The sequence below is a fragment of the Nilaparvata lugens genome, chromosome 4, assembly GCF_014356525.2.
Source record: "Nilaparvata lugens isolate BPH chromosome 4, ASM1435652v1, whole genome shotgun sequence".
NCBI lineage: Eukaryota > Metazoa > Arthropoda > Insecta > Hemiptera > Delphacidae > Nilaparvata > Nilaparvata lugens.
This window is the reverse complement of record NC_052507.1, coordinates 28,398,557-28,407,679: the sequence shown is the minus strand read 5'-3', so window position 1 is coordinate 28,407,679 and position 9,123 is coordinate 28,398,557.

Here is a 9,123-nt window from a genome sequence, read left to right as displayed (position 1 = left end):
TTACAATAGAAACCACATGGCCCACTGTGCTTTGTGTCAACCCTTGTATATATCTATAGCATAAGTTGATGGCAGGTGAATGAAAATTGTGAATAGCGATATAGATATATAGTTAGGAGAGAAGTAAATATAGATATGTGAGTTAGTTCACAATGTAACCACGTGGTTAGCATATGCTACAATTTTACCACGTGGTTAGCATATGAATATTATTGAAGCAATTATTTGATGATCAATTATTTGAATGGTGATCACATAAAACGATAAACATGATATATGAGTAGATGTATTTATAAATTAGGTCATGAAGTAGATTAGGCTATATGTATAAAGTATTCAACAAATATAATGTTATATAATAAATTATAATTTAATAATTATAAGCTAATTAAGTTAGATGGATCCGGATTCATAGGCTAAGGACAAATTTGTAAATAGAATAAATTGGGTATATTTGATTGAAACAGGTTGACAATGAGTATAAGAAACCTGCTTAATTAATTAAGTAGTAATTGATTGGTATCTTATTAATTTGATTTATTCAACTCGATTGTAATGATTACTGTATGACATTGTATTTTGTTCATTTCATGTATTTATTATTGAAGTATTTGCTATATTAGATTTATAAGATTGATTAGCCTACTGTATTAATCAAATCAATGCATTCAATTGTCAGTATCCAAACTTCAGAGTTTAAATATTGATAAAATATATGATATTATTTGTTTTAATAATGAAGGGGAGCCATATTTTAAAATGATATAACATAATAAACATTATAGTGAATTTAAATTGATATTTGAATCCAGTTTGTTAGCAGAATATTAGCTGAAGAGTTTGAGGGTAGGCGGAGCTAGAGGGCGAAGGGTGATGAGGGGTGGAAAATCGTGGTTCTAGTATATATAAACAGGCAGACCATGCCTTGCAAGTTAGTGGCATTTGAGTGGCAGTTAGAGGCAGTTGAGTTGCTGTTAGTTGCTGTGTTCAGTGTAGGAGTGAGTTTTTGGTTTCAGACTTCAATTATCCTATAGGGAATTGACTGAGCCAGGTAAAGATTGTATTTAGAATTTTCAATTTTTCTCATTTAAAATCCACACCACCCCACCCTAAAAAGCCCAAATAACTATATCAAATTACATAGCATCAAAGTAAACAGCAAATTTAATTATTTAGCTCTTCTAAATACAAATCTGTAGATACAGTTTTAATTAACTTCTTGAAGCTTACAGTTGAAATTTTCTTCTAAGCACAAATAATAGTTTTTTAAAGCAAGGCTCCCCTAATCATATTCATTCTTTAAAATTTATCAATTCTCTTATTTTTGACTATAATCATATTTTTTACTAGAGTTGTTCAATACTTTGATTTTATATCTTATTGTTCAAGTAACCTGATAAAAGTAATAATAACTGTTTGTTAAATTTTGTTGTTTAAAATTAAACTTGAACTGTTGTACTTTCAAAAACTTAATCATCTTGTATTTATATCTAATCATTACTATATTTTTGATCAATTTTTTATAAATTCATATAAATTTAAAGTTCAATAATAAATTCATAATTAACCTTTGTTTTGCCTTTCACTTCGTACATTCCCTTAAACACGACCCTGATCTATCTATCTTTATCTTTTTCTTCAATACTATTATTAGTTCAGTGAGTGAAATATAAGTATCCACACAGTGAGTGAAGTTACAGTAAAGTAATCAATTTTATCAATTCAAATCAATTCAATTTTATTAGTTTAATTTTATCAATTCATAGTAATTGATTGGCGCCGGGCAAAATACCGTATAGAGTGAGGGAGTTCGAAACCCACTCTAAACAAAGACCGACAGTGGAAAGAGTTCAGGGCTTGTAAAGCTGTTTCTATTCAGAATGTAACTGTTTCACGACTATCTTGTACAATAACTTACTCTGAGGAAGAGAAAAGAAGTCATTAAATAACTTGTATTTATGAAGACATAATATGAAGAAGGCAATTTATAAGATATTTTATTACGTGAAATATCATTATTGAAACTACATAATTATACTGTTTATTCTGTAGTTAGCTTATGATTGTTGAGATTCAACTCAAACTTGAATAATCATCCTCATTACCTGATTCCATTCAAAAATTATTTATCTAAATATAACCACAGTCATTTTTACCAACTTAATTTTTGTTTTCGTGCACTAATCCTCCATATAACCCACCAACTATTTTGTGTTGCCATGTTGCAAATCTGGAGTGCAGAAAATTTTTTTCCCGCACTAGAGCGGAAAAGTGAATCTTTGCGTTCTGTAATCAGTGCAGGAATCGTCACTTTTCAAGGTAACTGTAGGAAAAATAATCATTTCAATGGCTACCCTACATTTATGATAAAATCCCAATCTAGAAATCCAAAACAAGAATAATGTTCATCTAAATCATAATTAAATAATCATCATTTACGAATTCTCATCATTAAATAATAAATAATAGTTCTTTTCTATTGATAATTATTATTTCAACTCCAAGAAATGAGAAAAGTAGCAAATATACATGATAAAATTCAAATTTTGAGGTTAAATGATTACCGTTCGATATTCATATAAATAAAAATAATAAAAAACATAACAATACTACAATAAATATTCTCTGTTGTCTATGTTATTTTTAAAAATATTTTTCAGTTCACTTTGAGCATTTTTCTCGTTAATTTGAGCAAAAGTCTAAATTTCTGAATCGTGTTTCGCTGGATGAAACAAACTTAGGTACGATTCTTCCCGCTAGGTCGCGGGCTTGTCGGTTTAGCCATCTTGTTGTGTTCAGCCATCTTGCATCTCGGTTCAGCCAACAAGCTGTTGGCGTGTATTTTGAATGTGAAGTTTTTGTTCCATCTGTATTTTTTCTGATTCTTGAATGAATAAGAATGAGAACTTTGGCTGAGAATTTTCAACTTCAATTGGATTATTAATTTTTAAATGAATTAAAGTTGCTATTAATAACAGCATCACACACACACACACACAAACATTTGATGGATTTCAGCCATCATTTTACCCATAATCATTCAATCAACCACTTCTCATATTCAATGGTAACTGTAGGAAAAATTAAATGTGAAATACGTGCGCAAAGTTCCTCTGCTGCACTCAAGAAGCCATTCCGCACTCGCCTACGGCTCGGGCGTAAACGTTTCTTTCGGTGCAGCAAACTGTCACTTTGCGCACTAGTTGCACAAATAACTATTGTTTAATATTTTAAATTGTAGCCCAATTCTCTGAAAGATATCAATCTGTAATTTCATCGATTACAAGTTACACTCACATCTACCAATATTTACGCTAAACCGTTCACTAGTAAAACACATGAACTGAAGTCGTAACAATAGTATTTATGTGCTTTATAGTATAATAATAAGACATTTTTGACATTTAAACTAATAAGGCCAGTCCAGCCCATGCAAGACTCAGAAATGAAAAATTATATCATGATTCGTTGGGGCAGAGCTTATTACTCGATCATAATACATATTTTCAGGGATTTATAGGAGAATATTATCTAATAGATTGATATGATAGGCAAGGAATATATTATAATCATGTAAGATCTTTTCCTCCATAAAATGATATGAATTAACTTGATAGCAAATGAAAAGATAATTTACTTGATCTGGTATACCTCAAACACAAGAATTCAAAATCTATCAATTATATTACTGGAGCACTGGATAAAGGAAAAAATTAAGTTCATCACCCCTAATGCTCAAACTTTTCTTCACCAAATATTTTAACACCAGATCCCTAAAAGTCTACAAATTTTCAAATATAAGGATGGTATTTACAAACAATAATAGAATTCCTTAGATGTAGCATTAACATGTGACATTTTCTCCAAATAATTACAGTGCCGTCTTCAGCTTTCTAACGATGGAATGATTACACAGTTCTTTCCAGAGATTTCAATAAGATGAGGCTTGATAATTATTCCTACTATACATGAACCCTACCTGAACCAGGCAGCACATAAAATAATCAAGCATCATTAAAGTTCCTCAGCGTAGACAAGTATTTTTTGTTTGATATTTCATCATTCATTGTTCTGCAGCTTCAAGAGAGAGAAGGAAAGCAGTATCATTACAGAGAAAGTTTGGTAAACTATCTTCAACGACTGACTCGATGACAGCTACCTGTGGTTAATTACTGTATTTCCACATGCAATGTATCCAACTCTAAAAAGGAAGAAGAGTATACAGCAATAAAATTTGACATGAAACCACATTTGACACGAATCACAGATATTTAAAAATCAGTTTGGTATTTAAGAAAGTGGATGAACAGTTTATGTTCTACCATATAGATTAAAGAAGGACCTTTCCTAATGTATTAACCAGAACATAAAATTTAGCTTAAATAAATGTAATGAATCTACATCAATTATTAGTTCATATCTTTTGATTCATTCACTGAAAATTTAATGAATCTACATCAATTATTAGTTTATATCTTTTGATTCATTCACTGAATATTGCTTATACTGCTAAAATATCTCTTTTGATACATTCACTGGAATTCACTTTGAAATATATTTTTAAATTAATTTTTTTGGAAACGATGTAAATTGCTGGATTGGAGGAATTAATAGGAATAGAACGGAGTTGCCTTTGAGCTCAAATCGTGTGCTCAGTAAAACACAGAATTTAGATTAACAAAGTTGAGTGAATGACATGATAACTCTAATGATTCGGAGAAAAACAATACCAATTGCAAACTAACACAGTTAGAATTGCAATCACAAGATGCATAATTGAATTTCTCTTAATAAAAGCTGTAACAAGCTAACAACTAATTAACACGGTATTTCCAACACTTGGGAAAAATTTTGAAAATTAAAATGGAATTCATGGATTTAAAATGCAAGCCTGCAATACTTATTTCATAGTTGAAACTGAAATTTATTTCTGAGATCTCATGACAGCTATCAAGCAATCCTATAGCTTCTGACTTCGAATAAATGCATTAAGGTACATAAACTAAGCTGATGCAAGGTACAGTAAAGTGAAGATATTCCTACATGAATTTCAATCACACCCCATGCCAAATGTACTGTTTTTATTTGCTGGAGGAGACTTCGATTTTACTAGTGAGTATCTGTAGTCATATGGGTCTTGCATCTATATTATTCAATACAGTACCTTGTGTAACTCCTTGAAATCTTGCATACACGATGCGAATATAAACTTGATGGTTAAAAACATAGATAATAAATCTGATTCAACTCAGAGAGTGATTTGCAGGGATAATGCATTATTCAGTTCATTCTGAGAGAGATTAGCAAGGACATCGACGATTTATGACAAATAACTGATTTAAATGACCGCGTGTTCCCTCCAATAAGGCTGTCAACTTGGTTGGCAAATATCCCGGACCGTGGGTTTCATTCTTGTTTTCACTTCCATTACAAGCTTTACCGATAGTATTTTTTTCTAACATCAATGATGGGAGCTACAAATATTGAAATTTGGTTTCGAGTACCTACAATTTTCAAGGTGATGTTGAACAATATTGAATATTATATTACACTATATACAGTATATTATAGTATTTTAAAACATGGATACCTAATTTGACTGAATGATGAAGTTTACTTCATACTCTCAAAAGTGATAGAAATAAGTGTGCTAATTACATGGGTAAAAAATAAATTTGAAGTTTACTTCATACTCTCAATAGTGATAGAAATAAGTGTACTAATTACATGGGTAAAAAAGTCAAGATTACAATAATATGATTTTGACAACTGATTACAATCCTCACTTCCACTATGTCTAATGTTTCTTTTCAACATTAGTAGTTTATTCCTTCATTCCAAAAAATTAAGAAAACTTTCCAACTATGTTAATAAAATTTATTGTATCAGTTTATTCATCAGCAAGTCACAGAATATTTTTGATCTTGGTACAGCAAATCTGTACTGAATACAAATCATAAAAGTATAAAATAAACGCTAGAAGTGCGAATATTTTATTTACAGTGAAATACATTGTTAATTTATCATTTCACCACCATTTGTTTAAGGTACCATTTTAGGAGGAGAAAATCTTCATAATTTATTTTAATTTTAGTACAGTTTGCCTCAGTTAAAAAAATATTAATAAGCCTTCAAGCATTATAAGCCTTTTTATCTAATCTATAATAGGCCTTAAGCTGTAATACCCAACTTGCATATTATTATAGAAAATAAATCATGATTGTACAGCACTAGTAAAATTAATACCTGAATAGCTTTTAAACCATTGAGTAGAGAGGTAAACAACTGAAGAAATCATTCCATTGCTTTTTTATTTGCATATTCCGTTTAATCCCAGCCAAATATAGTCTTATTTGCTTAATCTGGTTGTTGTTATTATTATGATTTACAAATGCAGTACCTATTTCACTACATCAACGTTCGTTTTACAGAAAATAACTTCATTAGAATATACAGAGCATAAGTTCAAGGATAGATACTGATAAATTGATAAATATGGCTATACAACAATCTAATTGATTAACGTAGCACTTGAATCATGGTAATAAAAGTGTAGCTTAAGCTTTAAAGTTGTACGGATTATCACCACAGCAATATTTTTATATATTTCCATAAAACCTCATTTGATTTCATTTTACTGAAGGATACTTAATACTCTTTTTGCTGCGGATGATGCCGACATGGGCTCCATTGCTTGTGCGTGGCTAATGAGACAGATGATGATGTGAAACAAGTGGACCTACAGCTTCAGTTTGATCTTATAATTAAGATCTTATTAATTTGATAATTTATAAAAGAATAGAATATAATGTTTTTTTGAAAGATTATCTTGAAGGGATAGTGTTTAGCAGTTTGTATAATTTGTTTGAAGTATTCTCTCAGTGACGGGTGACCACTTGAACCAAAGTTGATATAGTTAAATGATAATCATCCAATACTATCACTATCATCAAACCAGAATCCCCTAGAAAATGCCCACTAACAATATTATAGCCATATGAAATTACCTCTTGGAAACATCTGAAACCCATCTGAAAGTCTAATCATCTATTTAATGTCTTATTAATAATCAAAGTGTCACTAATAATCTCGAATCAGTTTTATAATCATACTTAGCAATGAACTAAACTGGATTTTTATTTCATTTTTCTTAGTTAAATCCATCATTGAACGATTACTGTATTGATTGCACAATAGAAAGAATCTTCAAAATCACATATTAATCCAAATATCGGGGGACCGAGCTTCGCTCTGGAGTACAAGAGCATAGAAAATTTATAACAAAAGAGGAAGAACCCTATATCGGGGGACCGAGCTTCGCTCTGGAGTACAAAAGCATAGAAAATTTATAACAAAAGAGGAAATTATAATATATTCATTGTTGTTATTTATTATTAATAATAAATAATATATCCAATCTCAATGGACCCATCGAAGTCTATTTATTGAAAATGAATAAATTTAATATGTCATTTTCAATACATAATCAATTATTAAGACATCATTGAGAAACGACAAGTCTGTTTTATTGAATTAAAGCGTTATAAAAGATAATAGAGATTGGAATGGAATATTCGCCAAAGAAAAGTACAGAGACAAAGTTAATAGGAAAATAGATAAGATAAAATTAACAAATTGAATAAAATCGGTAAGAGTTTGGACATGACAAGTCGGTTGGAAGCACCTGTTGAAGCAGTCCTAATACTGAAGCAGTAAGAAACTTTGAAAATAGGGCACACCTACATAATTCGATGGAGCGCGCGGATGGTGAATGTGCAATAAAAACTCCCACTTGCTTGGAAATGCACTACTAACGAACTCTGGACCTGGAATCAACTGGGCTGGCTGCTATTCTCACAAACTTGACTGAATAAATTTTCCCGTTCTACTTTGTTACAAAATGAAACAGCCCATTCAACCTGTCAGCCGAATGCAACAATAGCAACGGTCACTTTCTATCTTCTGACAAAGTTTTCTGATAAAAATCATTTGCTACTTAGCAGCAGGCCACTGTTTGGAGATGTGGTCATAAAAACTCCCACCAACAAAATTATTGACTATTTTTTGGACTAAAGACTACTTCTAATTAGGAAACTTGATTATTAAAAGTACATTACGCAATAATGTTCCTTAATATCAATCATATTGGGTCTCCGAATCGTTCACACATAAATTAGAAACATAAGTTTACATCATTACTTTATTTTCAATCAATTAAATCATCCTTCAATGTAACTATAGTGAATTTTCAGCAATAAATACGACAATGTATCAACGAGATCGTATATATTTATTTAAAGTGAGAAATTCTTGAATATTTTTATAGTTAATTATTTTAATGATTTAATACTTTAATTAGTATATTAGTATACATTATATTTTATATACTTTAATATTTTAATGTATTAATGATTTAATACAAGAAAAAGATGACTTGAATTACACATTTTATTAAATGATGAGATTTTCCCTCATCTACAAAGAGTTAAACTCTTTTTACAATAAAAATATGGAGGGCTCTCATTCAAAATATATTCTTACAGTTACCATATACTCCCCAGTAAGAAAATTATATAATATATTATAATATTTCATCCGCATTGCATAGAAATTCACAAAAAACATCTTGATCAAATCAAATATTTCTCTTAACTTCTGAACTATTCACTCTAAAATTGTAAGTAGACAAGTTTGAAGCCCTTGTCCTGCTGTACAGGACAGTCTTTTTCTTTTAGGACAATCTATTATTGCTTTTGAGTTATTAGTTATCAGTAATGCAAAATTAACCATTCATTGGTTAGAGAAAAAGAGGGTGATGAAGAAGATGTTTATGAAATATTATCCGAAAAAGTGTTTTGAGAACATAAAGATTCTAACATGATAAAGTGGAGGTTTTCATTCAAGGCTGATATTTCTATGAGTTGTTTATTTTTACTGAATTAAACGGATAGTTGATTACATTGAATGGTCCATAAAATATGAGTTTGAATGCTTTTCATGGTAATGCTGTTTCCGTTTGGGAAACGTATCTCTATGCCATAATTACATATTAAATCATTTCCAATGCCAGATTTTCCGACTGAAACATTTTTATTGCTCTTTTTACTACGATTCTTATCAGGA